We start from the raw sequence: 24098 nt of genomic DNA on the forward strand, positions 1-24098 counted from the left end.
AATTTGTGCTCATCATAAATCTTGCCTGTATCTACACTTTGTCTTAATAATATGCAAGTGGCTTTGCGATAGAATGAACTACTTTCTTTAACAAAATAGCAGGGACTCCATCCGGCCCTGCAGCAGCTCCATTTTTAATTTCATTAATTGCCTGCACAATATCAGCTTCATTAATTTCTATTGTCAGCTAAATATTCCAACTATTTTCGTCCCTTACTTCTATATCATTATCTTGATTATCTATTCTAGGGGTGAATTCTCTCTTATATCGTTCTGCCAGTATGTTGCAAATTTCCTTTTTTCATTCGTTTAATCTCCCTTCAATTCTCAGGGCCTATTTCTATTCTTCTTTTATTCATCTTCTTCGCATATGAGTATAATAGTTTGGGGTTTTGCTTGATATTTAATAGGGTTTTTTCTTCCAAGTCCCGTTTTTCATTTTCTTTTGATTGTATAATCTTTTGTTCTGCATTTTCTATCTTACTTTTTAGTTCTATAACTTTCCATGCATTTTTTTCTTTTGCAAGACCTTTTTTCCACTTTCTGATTTTCTGGAACAAGATCCTTCTGTCTCTTGGTATGCATGAATGATGTACTTTTCTTCTTCGGTATATTTATCCACTATTTCTCCAATATATATCTCCGTATTTACCCTTATGTCATCACTTACGAAAATGTTATCCCAACAATCTTTTGTTTAATTCTTCATTAATTTCTGACCATTTTATATTTTTACTGTAGAAGTTGTATTTTCCATATCCTTCCCATTTTTTCATTTCTTGCTTATCTCTATTTTCACTTGCTTTGGAATGAACTGTTAATTCTATGACATTTATGATCTGAAATACTCGCATTATAAATATTATTTCTTTAACATAATTCATCTCGTTCACAAATACTAGGTCTAAAGTATTTTCCTTTCTTGTTGGCAGGTGATTTATTTGTTGAATGTTGTATTCTAGTAGCATATCTAATAGCTTTTCAAATTGCCTCTTATCTTCTGCACTACTATTACTCTCTTTTTTATATGTATAAGTACAACCACAGTCTCCTATTCGTTCTTTCCATTCTACGAAAGGAAAGTTGAAGTCACCAGATAGGAGAATAGTCCAGTCCTTGTGATTTCTACATATATCATCCAATTTTTCAATTATTAAGTCAAACTCTTTAGTATTAGGAGGTCTATATATTACTATGTTCATCAATTTTTCAGATTCAAATTCTACCGCTATTAGGTTCACATTCTGAGTTACTATATTTCTCATATATTTTTCCTTGTTTTTTGTCTTTCCCATATATTGCGGTTCCCCCTTGATTCCTATTTTTTTCTATGATCTATAAGTTTGGAACCCTTTTATTTGATCATCATTCCCAGTCTCTTGGGAATACCAGGTTTCACTTATATTCATTATATCTATTTTCTTTTCATTTTGGGTTAGTTCTTCTAAGTACTCTATTTTTCTTTTTGAGTTACTCGTAACTAAACCCTGCGCATTCATCACTATGATGGTTTGCGTGTTTTCTCCTTCATTTAATATTGGTAGTAATAAGGATTTTCCCATGTCTCTTTCCTGTTCTAGTATGTTGTTCATTTCCAGAAATTCTGACATTAAAAAATCCAACTTTTCCATAATATTTGATCTTCCTTCATCATAATTATTCATTTTGTGTCTGAATCTGCAATTTTCTCCGTTTCTGCAATATCCTCTTGCATAATAAATACAGTTATTATCTCTTGCGTAGAATTTCGGAGCTGATGCTTTGAAATTTTTTGCTGACACCTCTGCATATCTCATTGGTGGTTTGCTTTTCTCTTTTACCTGATATTCTTGATTTCTCTCTTTATTTGTTTCTTTCTTATTTTGGATTTTATTACTTGGTTGGTTATTTATTTGATTATGATTCATGGCTACAGGGTGCATATATTTGCATTTTTTGTCGAACTTACATCCTTTCCATTCTTTTGAGGTTTTTACATATTTTTGGATGCAGATCTCTGCAATCATACCCCATAGCCATCTAAGTATGCACATTTACCATATATTTCATAAGTTTTTTTGACATACCTTAGGATGTTTGTAGTAACTACTTTCTCCAAATCTGCAATTCCCTCTTTTCTTTTCAAAAGGTTGCAGATTTTGTCTTTCTTGTCTATTTTTCCTCTTTCCCGTCATTGTGTAGATCTGGGTAGAGCCTCTTCGGGATTTGCTTTTTCTGTTGTCATATCGTAATTTATTTCTTCGTAGGTATGCTGCTTTATTGCCTCATATGTAGTATCAATGAGTATCTCTGCATCCATACTTTTATCTTGTTCTTTGTTTTCCTTATTTTTTTCTGTCATTTCATTTTTGTTTACTTCTCTTCCGTTTTCCTCTTCTTCTTTTTCTTCTTCTTCTTCCTCCTTCCTCTTCTTCTTCATCCTCAAACTATTTGTACATTCAATCTTGATTTAAAAAATAACTTGGTCTATCCATGATAGACATGATTTGAACAAAAAATTCTTGTATCTTTCTCCAAATCTTGCAGTTACCTCAGCACACTGTGGATGGGGTCGGGAAGTTGCATGCAGCACATTTTCTGATTAGGTTTTGTGGATTGACTATGCTATACCAAACCTTACACAGTTTGCATGCTTTTGGCATTCTTTTCCTAATGCATCAATTAGGATATTCACAAGATTCACCTTATTCATTTCTTTGTCGGAATATGTTGATTTATGTATATTTTCTTTATGAGTCTCTTGACCACTTGGATTTTATTTGGAACTTCTTCAATTATTTTCAAGATGTTTTCATTAGATTTGTTCCAGTTTGAAGGATTATATCCTTCTAATATATCTATGAATGCTGTGTATCTTTTTGGTTAGGACTGTTGCTGATTTCATAGATGGGAGAAATGCCAGTTCCCTTCCTGCTACCTCATCAGTATTGCGAATCCGCAAGCAAGCTAAATTACGCCACCTTTTCCTTTTCCGCAGTTGGAACTTACTGCCATCTTGTTCTGATTTGTCAGTATTACAGAGAGAGAGAGAGAGAAGAGAGAAGTTAGAACCTTAATTAAAAGTGACATGATAGATTAGTACGTATTGTATTCCTTTAAAGTACTATCACATGAATTTTGTAATTACAGTTATTATTATTATTATTATTATTAATATTATTATTATTATTTGAAAGTATTAAAACAAATAGTACAAGTACATAAAAAATCTCGAGTCTACAGTAAATGAGAGAGAGGAGAGAGAGAGAGAGAGAGAGAGAGAGAGAGAGAGAGAGAGAGAGAGAGAGAGAGGGGGGGGGGGTGGGGGGAAATTTCATGAACACCTGATTGCAACACTGCAGCTCTTCCCCTCCTGGCTGTCCACAGAACTTGATATATCTTGACAGTTTTAGTACCTGGATCTCGAGAAAAGGTTACTGGGAAGAAGAACTGGGATTTCCTTCATTCTTCCATAATTTTTTAAATATAAGCTAAAATCTTACTAAATCACTATGGTATTTTCTTTAATGAATTGATATTATTGTTGTATAAATTATTTCTGGGCTCAGTTCGTGTCGCTGCGCGAAATATCCTTTAATCCATTATTTCTAAGGTAAATGCACTAACACGTACCAGAGAATAAATAAAATAAAGCCCAAAGGTGCAGTACTACTGACTCGCTCACCCTCCTAGAGGGTGTCGGTATGAACACTAGGGTTGCGAGTGAGACCACTACCACGAACCACTTACCAATAGAAATCTCCTACTACAAAACCCCCACTAGAGGGGAGCCGACCACAGATGTGGGCAGCAACTACTACTACTCCCATCCCATGCTGCCGACTGCTGCGCCTCTGGTGGCCATCCTTTTCAGTTAGCGCACTGCGTACACACGTGCCCTTTTTTGCTCTGTGTTTTTTGTGCCCCTTTCTTGGATTTAACTAATTATGGAGCGTGCAGCCATCGCAGCAGCTAAGTTAAGTAATCTGTTATTGTTGCTATTGGGTTTTTTCCGGCCTTGAGTCAGTATTTGCCGTTTTTTAGGTATAAATACTGGCTCTTGGTCGGAAGCATGGCGGCATTGTTCTGCCTCGTGGCGGGTTCGTTCTTGGTCTTCCATACCTAGAACCTTCCCTTATTACTTACGCTCTATTGCTAGTTATCTATATTATGTTAGGGGTCCAGCCTACTTGGTTTATGTCATGCATGCATGTCTTCTTTACCTTGCGTAGGCATCTCCATCCAGACCCTAGCCCACAGCTCTTAGTATCGGCCCGCTAGCTTTGAGTGGTAGCTTTCTTTCTTGGGTTAGTCGTACACTCCTGGATTTTTTCTCCTACTGATTTACGTTTCTTACTTTTACTTTTAAAATGTAACTTTTTCTTTTAAGTTATTTTATATAAGTTTTAGGTTAGCCTAAATATTACTGGCGTTCTGGCCATAATTAACTTAGCCGTAGGCCTTCCGGTATGTTTTCATTGGTCCCCTCCAACCAGTTTTTAATTGCTTCCCTCTCATCAGTTCGGTTGCTTCTGTATAGCATCTCACTGATTAGTTGGTTGCTTTAACCTAGGCTTATGTTTTTTCGTTGTATTCTCATGTTACCGCTCCGTGTCACCATGTGATCACGAAGCAGCCAGGCGCCGTTACCGTCATTTCACCCCTCCGCCCGCTCTTCCATAGGGCCGGGGGGGGGTGGGGGGGTTTAGGTCTGTCCTCGCTCGGCTCCAAACATACCCGTGCCTGCCTCCCTCTCCCTCCCTAGGCGGAGGGAGTAGGGGGCTGGACAGACCCAGGACTGGACTTGACCGTTCTCTTGCTTCATGGCGCGCTCGGATGACTAAGGGGGGGACTGGCCTTCCCCCCCCGTCGTTACTCCGTCGCTCCGTTGTTGGCTCGAGTCTGTTTCGCCCTCTTGCTCCTTCCCGGTTTACTGGTGCTTTTTATTTTACCGGAGCTCCGGCATTCACGTGGAAGGTTGCTAGTTCACCCTTGCGGCGGACTGCAGGCGTACAGTTGTCTTTCCTAACCACCCCGTCTCGCTGATATCGCGACACGAACACCGCCGCGCACGGAATTATTCCGGTACGTACTAGTGCTTTAGGCTTAAGTGTTTAGTGTTTAATTTAAAACTATAGTAAGTTTAATTTAAGCTAGCCTAAGCCGAATCCCTCCGTTACCTACGTTATCCACACCGGACCTCTCCAGGGTTCTAGCCTATTCAGGCGGTAAGGGAGGGGTTATGCCCAAAATTTTTTTGCGCTCCGGCATGCAGCGGAGTTCTTTTAGTCCTACTAGCCTGGTAAGTGATGTCTTTTACGGTACCTCATGTATCTTTTCACTTACAGACCACCAACTGTGAGCATCCAGGATGCAATGCCATGCTCCAGGACCCCTGTGGACATGAAGTCTGCAGGTCCCATGCTCCATGCGCGACTCCGCACGGGAATCTACAGGTCTGGTTCCACGAAACCTGCACCATTTGCTACGATCTTGTGAGTCAGCTCTTGGACGGGGTAAGTAATTATTCCCCAACTCCGTTCGGTAATCCTAAGAAAGGTTGTAGTTCTTAAGTTTAATTTTAATCTCTTATTTTAAGCTTAAGCTCTTTTATATGGGATGTTGCATCCCCTATGTCTTTAGACTAAGCCTATTACTTAAGTTTTAATCTTAAGTTTAAACTTAAAACTAATGATGCCCTCTCTTCCAGGCTCCCGCCGTTAGAGATACCGCCCTGGCAACCCTGAGGGCTTGGGTCGGCGGTTTCGGTAAGAAAACGCCGCCAAGGGACAGCCCTACATTCTGGAGAAGAGGTTGGCTGTCCTAATCTTCCCTCGGCGGCAAGTCAGCGGGTTAGCGTCGACCCCGGCAGAGGGCAGCCCCGACTATGGCGGCGATTCAACAACAGCTCGCCGCTTCGTTAAAGGAACCAGGCCAAGATATCTCGTCGGACGTCGCGACACTTGATTTAAATATAGAGCCCATGGTAGGTGTTGACGACCTGTTGGTCGAGGTAGGTACGTTGGACGCCCAAGGGCTTCCCTTGGGCGCCACTGGGTCTTCTACTCCTGCTAACTCTCTAGCTTCCTTCCAAGGCTTTACAGGAGCTGAGCTCCTTTATACTTCTCCTGACGCTTCAGTAAGACCTAAGGTCAAGGGACAGACGGTTGTAAAAACCCTCAGCAAGACTCGTCGTCGTCCAAAAAGACTTCGTCGGCGTCAACATCTCGTAAGTCTCCGGCTACAAACCCCGGAGCGGAGAGGTCTAGAGCTTCTGGGTCTAGCTCCAAATCCTCAAGGAGCAGGTCTTCCAATGAGAGGCCACATACTCCGGCGGAGTCAGCCGTTTTCTCCTCTCCCCTTGGTTACCTGTTCAGAGTTACCCAAACCACCTCCGCAGCAGCTCCGGCTTTGGATCCCAATGCTGGTCTGTTGCAACACATGGGAGACTTGGTCGGCTCTCTGAAGAGCAGTATGGAGCAGATGTTCTCCCGGTTGTCCGACAGGATCACGTCCCAGGATAACATCATCATCGCCGAACTTAGCCAGGCTCCTACTACTACTCCCCCACCTTTCGGGCACCGGAATAGCTCAGCTCCCACCTCATACTCTCTGCCTCCGTTCTCTATGAATAACCCCTGGAGGGTGGCGTCATACGCCCCTTTCCAGGACGGTCTTATTTCATTCCGGAGTGTAGTACTCGAAGGATTGAGGACTTCGAGTTCTACCCGGGAGGTCTACAACCACCGTTCATTGGCTACGCCAGACTCACTGACGCAGCCATGACTAGAGATGACAAGGTCCCTAAGGAGACAGCTCTCTACTCACGTGACCAGGCTCAAAGAGAATGGCTCAGGTGTTTAGAGGACATGGATTGTTCGAACACGAAAATTCAAACCTTTCAAGAGTCCCTTCACCATTTTCACAATGGAAGAGGGAACTCCGCTTCCCTTCCTTACCAAAATAGCTACGGTCCACATACCCGGCGGCCCAGAAGGGGGAGTCGTTGCCACAGCTAAGGGAAGCAGACCCCCACATCTCCTTTGCTCCCCTCACTCGGAGAATTGTGGGAAAGATTTACCCAACACTTTTTCGGCGGGGCAAACTCAAGCCAGACTGTGCTATGGATCAGTTTGGTGAGAAGCTGCCTAGACTTCCGGACAGCCTCATTCAGGCTGAATTTGAGGCCAAGACTAGGCTAGCCAGGTCCATTAACACCATGGCAATGACGGAAGTGGCAACCATTTCTTACGGCTCTGAGCCACTCTTTAAGCTTCTCACCAAGTCACTGACGCAAACAGTTCAGTCTGACATGTTTGAGTTCGCTACAGCCAGAACTAACTGTCGAAACATGTCCTCCAGGAAGCACTATTCGTCATGAGCCGAATAAGTTGCTTTCATCCAACATCTGGGGAGCAGACCTCTTCCCTGATGCAATGGTAAAGGAGGTCCAGGCGGAAGCGACAAGGCTTAACCAAAGCCTTAAGGATCGTTGGGGTCTCACCGCAAAGAGACTCCAGACCAATCAACAAGGGGTAAGGCTCAGAGGAAACCCAGACGTTTTCAGCCTTACCAGAAAAAGCAACAACGCTTCGCCCAGCCTGTTTTCGACTGTTCCGTTGGTACAGTCAGCCCAACCCTCTACCTCCAAGGCTCAATCACAGCCCATCTACGTGATTTCCCCCCAGCCTCAACCTTCCACCTCTTACGCTGTTCCTCCCCAGCCTTCAACCAAGTGTTCGAAGGCCAGGCCTTTCAGCAGTATGACCGCTCGGGTAGGAGGCAGAGGTAAGGGATCCTTTCGTCAGAAAGGATCAGGAAGGTCTCTTAACAGGGAAAACACTTCCGGGGAGGCCGCGGAGGTTACCAGCAGCAATGAGAACTTGAAGGTAGGAGGGAGGCTGTTTCTCTTCCGGCACCGGTGGGGATTCAGCAAGTGGGCACAAAGTATTGTGTCGAAAGGCCTGGGTTGGAGTTGGATTGCGAATCCGCCTCCACCCAGACCTTTCCTTCAACTTCCATCAAAAGAATTGACGGAGTATGCGGAGGACCCTCCTTCAGAAAGGAGCAATAGCGAGAGTCAACAGATTAAAATTTCAAGGGCGCTTATTCAGCGTCCAAAGAAAGGCCCTCACAAAAAAAAACAAAAGAAGGGTAATCTTAGACTTATCCCGTTTTAAACTTGGCATTCGCTGCGACAAGTTCAAAATGCTCACCATCTCGCAGGTGCGGACCTTACTTCCCCGTGGGGCCGCCGTCACCACCTCTATCAATCTTACAGACCACTATTCATATCCCTATTGCAAGACATTTCGCCCTTATCTGGGCTTCAAGATAGGAGATCAAGCATTCTCCTTCAAGGTAGTTCCCTTCGTCTGAACGTGGCACCCAGGGTGTTCACGAAGTTGGCGGAAGTAGTCGTCCAACACTGAGGTCTCAGGGGATAATGGTAGTAGCGTATCTTGACGATTGGTTGATTTGGCTCCAACAGTCGAGGATGTCGCAAAGCCACACTGAAAGTAATCCAGTTCCTAGAGTATCTAGGGTTCAAGATAAACAGGACAAAATCAAGACTCACTCCGGAGTCCAACTTTCAGTGGCTGGGCATTCAATGGAATCTATCCTCCCATACTCTGTCGATTCCATCAGCCAAGAGAAAGGAAAGGTAGCGAAGTCAGTAAAGAATTTTCTAGGACACAGACTTGCTTCAAGGAGAAGAGCCAGAAAGAATCCTGGGTTCACTCCAATTTGCATCAGTGACAAACATCTTGATGAAAGCCAAACTGAAAGACCTAACCAGAAATCTGGCGCTCACGAGCAAATGTCAGATCCAGGACAAGTTGTCATCAGTAATTCCCACAGATTCTCTACGGAATCGTCTACGCCCTTGGGCAAAAGTGAGTAACCTGTCAATATCAGTACCCCTTCAGTTTCCTCCTCCCGGGATTTACCATCCACACAGACGCTTCATTAAGCGGCTGGGGAGGATATATTCTCAGTTCAAGAAGGTTCAAGGAACCTGGTCACCCCAGTTCCGCCAGCTTCACATAAACGTACTAGAAGCGATGGCAGGTGTTCTTGACTCTGAAAAGGCGGTTACGTCCGCCAAAGAACTCCCACATAAAGCTAGTTCTGGACAGCGCAGTGGTAGTCCATTGCGTAAACAGGGGAGGCTCCAAGTCACGACATCTGAATCATGTCATGGTAGCCATCTTCTCCCTGGCGGACAAGTTCAGTTGGCACCTCTCCTCCACCCATATAGCTGGAGTGAGAAACGTCATAGCAGATGCTCTATCCCGCTCAGTTCCTCTGGAGTCGAATGGTCACTGGACAACAGTTCGTTCCGAATGGATTCTCCGGAGGGTTCCAGGTCTACAAGTAGATCTATTCGCATCCCATCTAACAAGCGAACCACAAACTCCCATGTTATGTGGCCCCCAACCTGGACCCTCCTGGCCCTATGCCACGGACGCCCTGCCATAGATTGGAACAACTAGGAGAAGATTTATGTCTTTCCTCCAGTGAATCTTCTCCTGAAAGTACTGAACAAACTCAGGACGTTCAAGGGTCAAGTACTCTAGTAGCCCCAGACTGGCCGAAGAGCAATTGGTACCCTCTCATTCTGGAACTGGGTCTTCGTCCTCTTCGAATTCCCAATCCCAGGCTCTCCCAGTCAGTACAAACGAAGATGTGTTCGCTTCCTCAGGAATTCTCAAAACCCTAACTTTATGGACTTCATGAAGTTTGCGGCTAAAAGAGATGCAGATATTGATCCCACGAAATATTCTTTTCTTGGAATCTGATAAAAGAGATTCAACTTTGAGACAGTATGATGCTGCAGTCAAAAAGTTGGCAACCTTCCTGAGAGAATCAGATATTAGAATCATGACATCAATTCAGCTATATCCTTTTTCAGATCTTTATTTGAAAAAGGCTTAGCAGCTAGCACTATTACGACAAACAAGTCAGCCTTGAAGAAGATTTTTCAACTCGGGTTCAACATAGGGATCTTGACAAGACTCTTAACTTCTCGTTCTATTTCCCAAGGGGGGGCTTCTCGTGACTAGACTTAGACCCAGGGAATGTCCAAACCTGCGGCCCACGGGCCGCATTGCGGACCACTCAGTGTTTGGATTGCGGGCCCACCCACTATCGACTCTCATTAAAAAAAAAAAAAAGTTTTTAGCAAATTATCATAGTGTGAGCTAGAGATCTTCATTGTAATTTTAATTAAAATACTTTATATTTAATAAATAAAACAATGATAAAACAAAAAAAACAATTTAAAAACAATGATGATTAAGATGAAATTTACAACTGAGCAATGCATACTAAGTTTAATAATATTGTCAGTTGCTTGGTTCTGTGATGAGGCTTAGCTAGGGCTGCGAACTTAGATTATTTAAAATCTATATTTAGATTATTTGCACTTCATTTACATTTTTAAAATTGTCATTTAGATTATAGATTATTTGTGAGAATTTTCTTAGATTTTATTTCTTACTATACTGACCATCAAAACATTAAATCATGATGGCCTCGTAGCCTACCATAGAGGAACGCACAATTCCATCATAAGCCATCGTGACAACCCACCATGGATGTGTTATGAACGTAAAATTAGATTTTCTGATTTTACAAAGATTGAAATTGAGTTAAAATTAATGATCCATTTTCATTTAATATGATAAAGCACCAGTTGAGTACCAACTTCAACTGATTGAGCTGCAGAGTCGGAAAGGTTTAAAAACTTTCCATAGAGAACACACACTACCTTTATTTTATAAGAAATTGCATTCTCTCAATGAATTCATTCAAATTATAAATTTATCCAGAAAATTATTATGTATGTGGGGATGTACATACTCTTGCGAGCAGTTTTTTTTCCAACATGAAAAACATTAAAACTGCAGAAAGAAATAGGTTGACTGACAGACATTTAGCAAACATTCTTAGAATCAAGAATACATCCTTCAATGCAAATATTGAAAACATTATGGCTGGAAGACAAAGTCAAAAGTCTCATTGAATTAATATTGGTTAATTAAATTTAATGGTTATTTTATATGTGCTACATATAAACATTCATATTTCAATGTTGTAATAAATGTATCACTAGTTTTATGTTTATATAGCATTTTTCATTTTTTCATTGAATTAATATTGGTTATTACTTTAATGGGTTATTTTATATGTAGCTACATATAAACATTACAATATTTACAATGTTGTAATAAAGTGTATTCACATAGTTTTGTTTTATATAGTCATTTTTCATTAAATTCTGGAAGACAAAGTCAAAAGTCTCATTGAATTAATATTGGTTAATTAAATTTAATGGGTTATTTTCTATGTATAGCTACATATAAACATTACAATACTTACAATGTTGTAATAAAGTGTATTCACATGGTTTTGTTTTATATAGTCATTTTTCATTAAATTCTGGAAGACAAAGTCAAAAGTAAAAAAAAAAGTCTCATTGAATTATATTGGTTAATCTCATTGAATTAATATGGTTAATTAAATTTAATGGGTTATTTTCTATGTATAGCTACATATAAACATTACAATACTTACAATTTGTTGTAAAGGTAAAGGGTATTCCACATGGTTTAGTTTTTATATTTTGTCATTTTTCATTAAATTCTGGAAGACAAAGTCAAAAGTCTCATTGAATTAATATTGGTTTATTAAATTTAATGGGTTTTTTCTATGTATAGCTACATATAAACATTACAATATTTACAATGTTGTAATAAAGTGTATTCACATGGTTTTGTTTTTATTGTCATTTTTCATTAAAAATGTATTCAGATATTCTGGGATTTTGCGGCCCAGTTAAATATTTAAGTTTGCAATGTGGCCCATTAAATTAAAAGGTTGGACATCCCTGACTTAGACCTTCAGTGAGGCCTACGTCAGTATCGTGGTTCTTGAATGATGTTCTAAAGCTGGCTTCAGAAACGGACAATACGACATGTTCATTTATAATGCTCTTAAGAAAAACTCTATTTTTATTAAGCTTGGCTTCAGGAGCTAGAATTTCAGAACTGTCGGCGTTATCCAGAGATCCGAATCATATAGAATTTCTTCCACAGGGGAGTTCTACTTTCTCCGGAAACGTAGCTTTTTAGCAAAGAATGAGGATCCTTTGATGAGGTGGGAACCGTGGAAGGTTATACCCCTTCCACAAGATGTTTCTCTTTGTCCAGTATCGACCTTACGCCTTTCTGTCCAGGACATCCTCATCCTCGTCGGGTCCTCTCTTTAAGAGAAAAAGTGGTGGTACTTTATCTATTAAAGGTATCAGGCAACAGATCCTATACTTTATTAAGCAAGCCAACCCTGATTCCTTCCCTAAAGCTCATGATGTCAGGGCAGTTGCCACCTCAATTAACTATTTCCAACACATGAATTTTGATGATTTAAAAAAGTATACTGGATGGGGAAATCGCCGACAGTATTTAAGCGTCATTACTTAAAGTCCTTGGAAGCTCTGAAATTTTCAGCAGTTGCGGCGGGTAACATAGTTTCCCCCGACTCTGCTTAATCTTAAGTTGAAGATCCAGTTCTCCTTTTCTACCTATCTCATTCAACAGTTTTGTCTATACCTACCATGTTCATCTACGTCTACCTTGAGTCTTAGCTGCTCTTGTGATGGTACAGTGGGTGTCCCTTATTTTTTTGCTAGGGTCACCCACAATTCTTTGTATATTCTGATCTCTATGATGTGGTCCCCTTATTTTTATGCTAGGGTGACACATCTACATTTGCAATCGATTACGGGTTTGTATACTAAGTCATATACATTTGTTTATTCTATATGTCTAAGTTTGTTCAAATTCAGTTTATTATTATATTGCTTTATTTACTTTTGTACATATACTATACACAATGTTAAGATCAACATATATTCCATGTAAGCCCTGTACATATATGTTAACTTTAAGTTAATTTTAAGGAATATTTTCTAACTTGTTTAATTGTGTATATGTATATTTCTTAGCAATTATATTTCTTTATTTTATTTTAAGTTTTATTGAGACCTTATTTATTTATTTTCTTTACAATCTTGTGCTAATTCTCTGGTACGATTTCGCGCAGCGACACGAACTGAGCCCAGAAAAGGGATTTTGACGTAAGGAAAAATCTATTTCTGGGCGATTGGTTCGTGTCGCCCAGCGAAATCCCACCCTACCCATCCCTGCGCTCAAGATTATCTGCTAACTTCAGGATGGCCACCAGAGGCGCAGCAGTCGGCAGCATGGGATGGAGTAGTAGTAGTTGCTGCCCACTCTGTGGGTCGGCTCCCCTCTAGTGGGGGTTTTGTAGTAGGAGATTTCTATTGGTAAGTGGTTCGTGGTAGTGGTCTCACTCGCCCTAGTGTTCATACTGACACCCTCTTGGAGGGTGAGCGAGTCAGTAGTACTGACCTTTTCTTTATTTTATTTATTCTCTGGTATGTGTTAGTGCATTTACCTTAGAAATAATGGATTAAAGGATATTTCGCTGGGCGACACGAACCAATCGCCCAGAAATAGATTTTTCCTTACGTCAAAATCCCTTTATTAATATTTGAAAATAGTAAGTCATTTATTTATCATACAAAAAAACATACATCTTTGTAGGAGAGAGAGAGAGAGAGAGAGAGAGAGAGAGAGAGAGAGAGAGAGAGAGAGAGAGAGAGAGAGAGAGAGAATTATTATTTTTATTATGTGATATCATTTCAACTTATTAAACTTACTAATACAGTATTAATCAAAATTAATATTTGAAAATTAGTAAATCATTTTTGTATTATAAAAATGTATTTAGTCATGAAAATAAACATCAAAATACACTAATTAGTGATTATTTTTGTCGGAAAATACAAAGAGAGAGAGAGAGAGAGATAGAGAGAGAGAGAAACTGTGCTAAACTATAAAAGATTCTTATCATAGTATGCGTTTTTTAAAAGCGTCGTTAACTCGGAGCGTTGGAAGCGTCAGCGTCATAACCTCGGAAAAGCGTCGTATCTGTATATATACATATATACTATATATATATATATATATATATATATATTTGTATATATATATATATATATATACATATATATATATATATATATATATATATATAACATATACATATACTATATATATATATATATATATATATATCATAATATATATACAATATACATATTGCTTTAAAAAATCACAGTAGTTGCACGTGACTTCATTTGTAGATGTGAAAATTTTGAAGAATTTATTATTCCATTTAGTAGTTTTATCTAAAGAAATGTTCCACAACTTTAATAATGTAGATAATCCTTTCAAATAACAATGTTGGCAATACCCTACTGAGCAGTAACCTACAATCTACATTGATTCAGTGAGAATATATATAGTATATATATATATTCTCACTGAATCAATGTAGATTGTAGGTTACTGCTCGGTAGGGTATTGCCAACATTGTTATCTGAATGGATTATCTACATTATTAAAGTTGTGGAACATTTCTTTAGACAAAACTTCTAAATGGAATGATAAATTCTTCAAAATTTTCACATCTACGAATAGCATATGATCACAAAATGAACAAAGCCCAGACATTTACTGATGAAAAAATCAGTTTACAGCTTTTCACACACAATAAACATTGTTCCAGGGTCTAAACTAACAATTATTTTACTGGAACTTGAAATTATGTAAAGGCAGTCCCCAGCTTACAATGGGGGTTCCATTCTTGAGATGCATGGTAAGCCGAAAATCATTGTAAGCCGGAAAATCATCAAAAGCTAAGAAAACCTTACTCTTAATGGTTGTATTAAAAACTATGTAAACTGCATTTCTGGGCTTTGTTCGTGTCGCCCTGTGAAATAATCCTTAAGTTCATTATTTCTAGGGTAAATAACCTAATAAATACCAGAGAAAAAATAAAATCAAGAAGATGTCAGTATAACTGACTCGCTCATTCTATAAAAGAAGTGTCGGTATGGTAACAGGGGCGAGTGAGACCACTACCACAAACCTTTTGCCATTTAGAACTTCCCACATCAAAATCCCCCACCTGAGAGAGCCGATCCTAAAGGAGGATGCGCCCGCTACTACTACTAATACCCACGCCAAGCGGAGTGCAGCGCCTCTAGTGGACATCCTTTTCTATTAGCTCGTTTCCGACGCATGCGTTTTTTCTTCTCCTGTGTTGTGATAGCTTTTTTTTTTATTTATCTCGAGATGGAACGCTCTGCTATTGCCACGGCTAAGTTAAGTACCCGAAAGGTCAAGATTTTGTATTTTTGTCTTCCAGGGACCAGTATTTTCCGTTTTTTAGGTTACATACGGTCACCCGGTTGACTCGTGGCGGCCATGAGCCCGCCTCGTGTTGTTAAGATTTCCCAGTCTTCCATACTGGGACGTCTTTCTTCCTTTCATGGGTTCTTATTACGCGTTTCTCTGTTTATTTACATCGTATTATAGAATTTAGGAATTCACAGCCCATACCTTTGTCACCCAGTTATCTCTATGGTTTAGGTATTTAGGGCTATAGTGTTTTTCCCTGTCCAGCATCCCAGCTTTTGCTCTTCATCGGCTACGGCTGGCTCCGAGTAGTCGACTGTTCTTCAGAATGGTTCGTCTTCTCCTGGACTTCTATCTCTCTCACTCGTGTGTTCCTTCCATTCTTTTACGGTGTATGTGTTTATTATTGCCTATTTTTATCTAGTGTTATTTTATTCAGTGTTAGGCTAGCTTTTAGGGCGCCCAGTACCTTGGCTTTATCTTATCCTTCGTGTTCATTCACACTTGGTACAGTTGGGTTCGCGTGGTCACTAGCCTAGTGGTTGTGTTGCTTATCGCCTCTTGGTCCACCCTCGATTACGTGTCCCACTGGGCGCCCTACCCAGCTCCCTTCCCTCCCTTCCGCATGGTAAGACCACTTGAGCGCTTCCCTCCCTCTCTCTCTCTCGAGGGGGCTCCTGGGAGGCCCGGCCAGCTGGGAGTCTGGGTGACCACTTTATTGTCTCGTGAACCAGGGAGCTCTGATGTGTAAGGGGGTTGGGGTTGGCCACCCCTCCCTCCGGCCGCCTCGGCTCTTTCCGGTGTGTCTCGTTCACTCTCCCTACCCCCCCTCCCCTCTCCATTCTCCAGCAACGGACGGAGCCCCTGCTCACTAGCCAGGGGCCCCTTCGATTGTCGGAATAGTAGCTGGCTCCGCCAGCCACCGGGGTAGGAGTCTACTAGTGGTCTCAAAGCTTGCCTACTACTACCTTCTTTCCGCTACCGGAGGGGAGCTTGCTTCCTTACCCGGGCACCCTCTAGTAGTCGGAAGGGAGGCATGTTTTACTCCCTGTATGAAGTATACATGCTCCTTTTATATTTTGTTGTTATTTTACTTTAACTGCCTCCTCCGTTCTCCGTCATGGTTTATCTCTATCCTCACTAGGGTTCTCTCACCACTTCAGGTTGCTCCCCTTTTCCGTCCCCGGTGAACACCGGAGACTCCAACCAGATCGCCCTAGCGACCACACATTACGGTAGAGGGCTAGTTTTGGTATAACTTGCCTACTCCGGCATGCAACGGAGTTCATGTTAGACTGTAAGTGTGTATTCCCGATACTCATGTATCCTTCCACTTACAGGCTACCAATTGCCAGGAACCGGGCTGCAATGCAGTCCTCCAAGACCCCTGTGGCCACGAGGAGTGCAGGACCCACGCCCCGTGCGCCACTACCCATGGCGAACTGATTGTCTGGCACCACGAGGCATGCACCATATGCTACGACCTCGTGAGTCAGCTGTTGGATGGAGTAAGTAGATATCAAGATAGTTACTCCCTCCATCATATATCTCTAATATATCTTAGTTTTAAGTCTTAGTTGTAAGCTATAGCTCCGCCGCTAGGGACTTCATTGGTCCTCTCTTTCAGGCTGCTGCTGTAAAGGAGGTCGCTCTGGCAACCCTGAAGGCTTGGGTGGGCGGCTTCGGCAGGAACGCCGCCAAAGGACAGCCATACATCCTTGACAAGAAGTTGGCTGTCCAGATCTTCCCCAGAGGGAAAGCGACGGGATATGTGGATCCCGCCACAGCAGCTCCAGCCATAGCCTCCATTCAGCGCGAGGTGCAGCAGGCCTTCGTGAACGTGTCAGGCCAGGACATCGTGCCGGACATCGCCACTTTGGATATTAATATAGAGCCAATGGCGGTAGGTGCTGAAGATTTGTTAGTCGAGGTAGGTACTTCGGGCGCTCAAGGGTTTCCTTTGGGCGCACCTGGATCTTCTTCCCCTGTTCCTTCCTCTTCTTCTTTCCAAGGCTTCACGGGATCTGAGATCCCTACTCCTTCGCCTGCTGCTTCTGTGCCTTCTAAAGTAAAAGAACACAGAGAGCAGAAGACCCTCCAGAAGACGATGTCCAAAAAGACGTCGTCTTCCTCCTCACGAAAGTCTTCGGCATCCTACTCCGGAGCAGTGAAGGCTAAGTCTGATTCTTCACATTTGAGAGGGTCGAGAAGCAAAGCTTCTAAGGAGAAGGTCCGCGCTCCGACCGAGCCAGTACCGTCTCCTGTTGCTGCCGGAACCACTCCGGTGACCCCTGCCGGGATCGCGACACCTAGTGCCTTTGACCCTGCTACCTTCTCGGCAGGAGTCCTACAGCAAGTAGGAGAGATGGTTGGATCGCTTGGGATGAGATTTGAGCAAATGTTTGCTCAACTCTCTAGCAGCATCAACCAGTCAGGTCAATCCATCCAGGACCTCTCCAATCGTGTTCTAGAACACGATAACCGCTTTGCTGGCCTGAACCAGGCTCCTCAGGCCAACTTCCCGGTAGGAGGTACTGGTCTGGTCCAGTTACCGCCTCATGATTCTCTTCCAGCTTTCTCTATGAACAATCCTTGGAGGGTAGCAGCTTATGCTCCCTTCAAGGATGGTATGATTTCAATACCGGAGTGTGGAACAAGAAGGATCGAGGACTTCGAGTTCTACCCTCCTGGAATGACTCAGCCTTTCATAGGATATGCCAGGCTAACAGAGACAGCGCTCAATAGGGAGGACAAGATCCCTAGGGAGACTGTCCTGTACACAAGAGACCATGCCCATAGGGAGTGGGTTCACTGTCTGGAGGATTGGGATTGTTCTAATACCAAACTCCAGGCCTTCAAGAGTCCCTTCACCATTTTTGCCACGGAGGAGGAGGCTTCACTCCCCTTTACGACAAAGATGGTGGAGACAACCCTTCATGCTGTTTTGAAGGATGAACCCATTCCGCAGCTCAGGGAAGCAGAGCCCACATCTCCTCTCTTCCCTGCATTCGGAGAACTTTGGGAGAACCTGCCGGCTACTTTTACGGTAGGAAAGCTGAAACCGGACTGTGCCATGGATCAGTTCGGTGAAAAGCTACCTAGACTGCCTGATAGCCTCATTCAGGCAGAATTTGATGCAAGAACTAGGCTAGGGAGATCACTTAACTCCCTAGTCATAACGGAGATGGCTGCCCTCTTGTATGGCACGGAGCCTCTGTTCAAGATCTTGGCTAAGTCCCAACTTCAGTCAGTTCAGGCGGATGCTTACGACTTCTTAATGGCTAGAAGAAACTGCCGTAAGCATGTGTTGCAAGAAGCCACCATTCGACACGAACCGAATAGGCTTCTTGCTTCCAACATGTGGGGTGCGGATCTGTTCCCAGAATCTTCTGTGAATGAGGTGCACCACGAAGCTTCAAGGCTTAACCAAAGCCTTAGAGCTAGGTGGGGTATCTCAACCAAGAGGAAGCAGGAGAACCCCCCCTTTTCTGGTAAAAAGCTGAAGAAAACCAAGAGGTTCCAGCCATACCAGAAACACCAACAGCAGCAGCACTTCGTCCAGGCCGTCCCAGTTACCCAACCGGGTCAGCCTTCGATATCGAACGCTCAGAACCAGCCTATCCTCTTGCTATGCCCCCAGAACCAACCCTCAACCTCGTACACCATCTCCCCGGCTTTCAATTCCATGTTTGAAAGTCAGGCTTTCCCTACCTTTAATAGGTTCTCAAGGGTAAGCAGGGCGAGAGGTAACTTTCGCCAGCGAGGTTCGGGAAGGGCTACCAGCAGGGGTAAGCCCTTCAGAGGAGGACGTGGAGGCCATCCCACACAGCAACAGTGAGGCTCCCCAGGTAGGAGGGAGGCTGTTCCTCTTCCGTCACAGGTGGGGGTTCAGCAAATGGGCACAGAGCATCGTGTCCAAAGGACTAGGTTGGAGTTGGATCAAAGATCCTCCACCAACCAAATCATTTCTTCAACTGCCGTCAAAGGAATTGACAGATTATGCAGAGGAGCTCCTTCAGAAAGGAGTTGTGGCGAGAGTCAGGCATCTAAAATTTCAAGGGCGCTTGTTCAGCGTGCCAAAGAAAGGCTCTTCAAAAAGAAGAATAATCTTAGACTTGTCCAAGCTAAACTCTTTCATTCGCTGCGACAAGTTCAAAATGCTGACCATCTCGCAGGTACGGACCTTACTTCCCCGTGGGGCCGTCACCACCTCTATCGATCTTACAGACGCATACTATCATATCCCCATCGCGAGACACTTCCGCCCATACCTAGGTTTCAAACTAGGAGACCAGGCATTCTCTTTCAAAGTGATGCCCTTCGGACTGAATGTAGCCCCCAGGGTATTTACGAAAATAGCGGAAGTAGTAGTTCAACAACTGAGATCACAAGGGATAATGGTAGTAGCATACCTCGACGATTGGCTGATTTGGGCACCAACCGTCGAGGAATGTCTCAAAGCCACAAAAAAGGTAGTTCAATTTCTGGAACATCTGGGGTTCCAGATAAACAAAACGAAATCCAGATTCACTCCGGAGACTCGTTTCCAGTGGTTAGGCATCCAATGGGATATATCCTCCCACAATCTGTCAATTCCGGTGGTCAAAAGGAAAGAAATAGCCAAGTCAGTGAGGCAATTCCTCAACAACAAGCAAGCTTCAAGGAGAAACCAGGAAAGAATCCTAGGTTCCCTCCAGTTTGCCTCAGTGACGGACGTCCTTTTGAAGGCAAGACTGAAAGATATAAATCGAGTTTGGCGCTCAAGAGCAAATGTCAAATCTCGAGACACAAATTCTTCGCAACCAACTTCGTCCATGGGCGAAGGTAATGAATCTGTCCAAGTCAGTTCCCCTGCAATACCCTCCTCCGGCGTTAACTATTCACACAGACGCCTCCCTAACCGGTTGGGGAGGATACTCTCAATTCAAGAAAGTTCAGGGGACTTGGTCCGCTCAGTTCCGCCAGCTCCACATAAATGTTCTGGAAGCAATGGCAGTATTTCTTACCCTATAGAAGCTCCTTCCCCCAAAGAAGTCTCATCTAAGGCTAGTTTTGGACAGTGCAGTAGTAGTTCACTGCATCAACAGAGGAGGATCCAAATCCAAACATGCAAACCATGTCATGATAGCCATTTTTTCCCTAGCGAACAGATACAAATGGCATCTATCATCCACCCATTTAGCAGGGGTAAGGAATGTAATAGCGGACGCCTTGTCCTGTTCAGTCCCTCTGGAATCAGAGTGGTCTCTGGACGTCAAGTCGTTCCAGTGGATATGCCGGAGTGTACCAGATCTCCAGGTAGATCTATTCGCCTCACAAGCGAACCACAAGCTTCCTTGCTATGTGGCCCCCAACCTGGACCCTCTAGCCTATGCCACGGACGCCTTGTCAATAGACTGGAATCAGTGGAGAAGGATCTACATCTTTCCTCCAGTGAATCTTCTCTTGAAAGTTCTGAACAAACTCAGGACTTTCAAAGGACAAGTAGCTCTGGTTGCTCCAGATTGGCCAAAGAGCAATTGGTACCCCTTGCTACTGGAATTGGGCCTCCGACCTCGACGGATTCCCAACCCCATACTATCTCAATCAGTACAAATGAGGACTGTGTTCGTTTCCTCAGGAATTCTCAAGACCCTAACTTTATGGACTTCATGAAGTTTGCGGCTAAAAAAGATGCAGATATTGATCCCCAAAACATCCTCTTCCTAGAATCAGATAAGAGGGAATCAACTCTAAGACAGTATGATTCTGCTTTCAAAAAGTTGGCATCTTTCCTGAAGGAAACAGACACTACAACCATGACAGTTAACTTAGCCATATAATTTTTCAGGTCTTTGTTTGAGAAAGGTCTAGCAGCAAGCACTATTACCACTAATAAATCAGCTTTGAAGAAAATCTTTCAGTTGGGTTTTCAAATAGACTTAACAGAATCTTACTTTACGTCTATTCCCAAAGCCTGTGCTAGACTTAGACCTTCTGAAAGACCTACTTCAGTTTCATGGTTTTTAAATTATGTCCTCAAACTAGCCTCGGACACTGACAACTCGTCTTGCACATTTATAATGTTACTTAGGAAGACGCTATTTTTACTAAGCCTGGCCTCAGGGGCCAGAATTTCAGAACTGTCGGCTCTATCCAGAGATACGGGTCATGTGGAATTTCTCCCTTCAGGAGAAGTTTTGCTTTCCCCGGATTGCAGTTTTTTGGCTAAAAATGAGGATCCTCTAGCAAGGTGGGCACCTTGGAAAGTAATTCCTCTTCCCCAGGATCCCTCTCTCTGCCCAGTAATGACCTTAAGATCCATTCTGTCTCGGACATCCTCTAGATCCTCAGGTCCTCTCTTTATGAGAGAAAGAGGTGGCACCTTATCAGTAAAAGGAATCAGACAGCAGATCCTTTACTTCATTAAACAAGCCAATCCTGAATCATTCCCAAAAGCACATAATATCAGGGCAGTAGCTACCTCTATTAATTATTTCCAACATATGAATTTTGATGATCTTAAGAAATATACTGGATGGAAATCCCCGACAGTCTTCAAGCGTCATTACCTGAAGTCCTTGGAATCCTTAAAATTTTCAGCAGTGGTAGCGGGAAACATAGTTTCCCCTGACTCTGCACAGTAGTTATAGTTGAAGATCCAGGTCTCCTTTCTACCTACCTTGTCTAACATGTCTCACCCTACTGCTATGCTCTACATGGTCCTCTAGCCTTAGCCGCTAGGATGATATTGGTGGAATGTCCCTTATCTTTTCGCTAGGGACATCCACATACTGTACATATAAATGTGCTTCAGTGTTTCTACCCTTATTTTTATGCTAGGGTAGAACACAATAACTTTTGTATATTTTGTATATATATTAATCTAGTTTTAGTGAATCTTGAATATTTGTTTTGATACCATTATACTAAGCTATGCTTTGCCCTTTATTATATTAAGCTAGTTTTAAGTACCTTTATATTATAAGTTTTTGTATCATAACTTTTGATTCACTTATATTATACTCTAATTTTATTTTATTGTTTCATTAAGACTCTCCATTGTCATCTTGTGCTGTTTCTCTATTACTATTTCACAGGGTGACACGAACTGAGCCCAGAAAAGGGATTTTGACGTAGGAAAAATCTATTTCTGGGCGATGGGTTCGTGTCGCCCTGTGAAACCCACCCCTTTTTTACCCACCCTGCAGCCCAAGATGGACATCTTTAGAAAAGGATGACCACTAGAGGCGCTGCACTCCGCTTGGCGTGGGTATTAGTAGTAGTAGCGGGCGCATCCTCCTTTAGGATCGGCTCTCTCAGGTGGGGGATTTTGATGTGGGAAGTTCTAAATGGCAAAAGGTTCGTGGTAGTGGTCTCACTCGCCCCTGTTACCATACCGACACTTCTTTTATAGAATGAGCGAGTCAGTTATACTGACATCTTCTTGATTTTATTTTTTCTCTGGTATTTATTACGTTATTTACCCTAGAAATAATGAACTTAAGGATTATTTCACAGGGCGACACGAACTCATCACCCAGAAATAGATTTTTCCTACGTCAAAATCCCTTTTTTATTGCAGTTTTCACAAAAAAAAACCCAAATATTGATTATTTTGTATTTTTGGAGTCATATTTCTTCCGTCAGATCAATGTTGTAAGTGTTGTAACCATGGAACATGCATCATAAACCTAGAAATAATTTCTGATGAATATAATTGAAAAGCATTGTAACCTCAGAACATTGTAAGCTGAACCCATTGTAAGATATTTCCATGAACTTTGGTAATGAAATCAATAAGCGAAGAAGGAAACTCTTGGAGCTAACGATCCTAAATCATTGGCATCGAAGTGTACTAGCAAAAAATAACAGTTTGCCTTTTTTCACGCACATTAAAATCATTGTTCCACATTATACACTAACAAAATTTTTCATTGAAACTTAAAAAATTTTACACTTAGATTCCAACTTATATGTTTCCATACACCTCGGTAATGAAATTAATAAGCGAAGAACAATTTTCTTGGAGAGCTCGCCTAACGATCATAAATCATAAGAAACACCAACATATGCTGGCGAAATAAGGTGATTATGGCTTTCATGCACAAAAAATCATTGCTCCAAAGTTTAAACAAGAAAAAAAATTAACTGGAACTAAAAATTATGCACTTCACTGAATCAATAAGTAAAGAATGGACTTCTTTGAGCTCTGGTTGCTTGATGGACCAGAAAAGGAATGGTGTCTTGGTTAGATTTTGGTCGTATGTAAACAATATGACAGTGCATATGCATATAACCACATCTTGTTTCGACGTAGTAGGTAAACTGGATATTAGCGTTCACTGAGGATAATAGAAAGTGCCCTCATATCCTGAGTCCTTTTATACTCTATCACATGTTATAATGTCTGTCATTACGACAGAACACCTGGCCATAAGACCAGCTAAGAGAATTCTTTGACATTAGTCTGATCACCATGGAGCTCTGGTTAGACCATGGAAAGGATAATCCTTGAGGACGAGACCGCACATACGCTATAAAAAAACTACTTCTCTCCCCTATATAGATTCCGGAGGGACCCCTTTATAGTGCTCAAGAGACCTCCTTATAGGGAACCCTGTTGGTAGCTGAGCTCCTTAGCTGTTTTTTTTTCACCCATTATAGATGCGGTGCTCAGAAGTGATACATACTATTAAAATATGAAAATAAGGAATTACAGTGGTCTCCCCGTATCTGCGGGGGATGTGTTCCAGACACCCCTGCTAATAGCTAGAAACCGCGAATAGTTGGAACCCCTATAAAAGTGCTGAAAACAGCCTATTTTGTTGGGTAAAACTCAAGAAAAAA

At 42.1% G+C, this 24098-nt stretch overlaps 1 protein-coding gene across 1 annotated transcript in view; it reads right to left on the bottom strand.

Moving 5' to 3' along the window:
• Window positions 1-24098, bottom strand: part of LOC135219231 (protein C12orf4 homolog) — a 116787-nt gene that overhangs the window by 57189 nt on the left and 35500 nt on the right. The window lies entirely within an intron of this gene.

Source organism: Macrobrachium nipponense, chromosome 1 (assembly GCF_015104395.2).
Source record: "Macrobrachium nipponense isolate FS-2020 chromosome 1, ASM1510439v2, whole genome shotgun sequence".
NCBI classification, from domain to species: Eukaryota; Metazoa; Arthropoda; class Malacostraca; order Decapoda; family Palaemonidae; genus Macrobrachium; species Macrobrachium nipponense.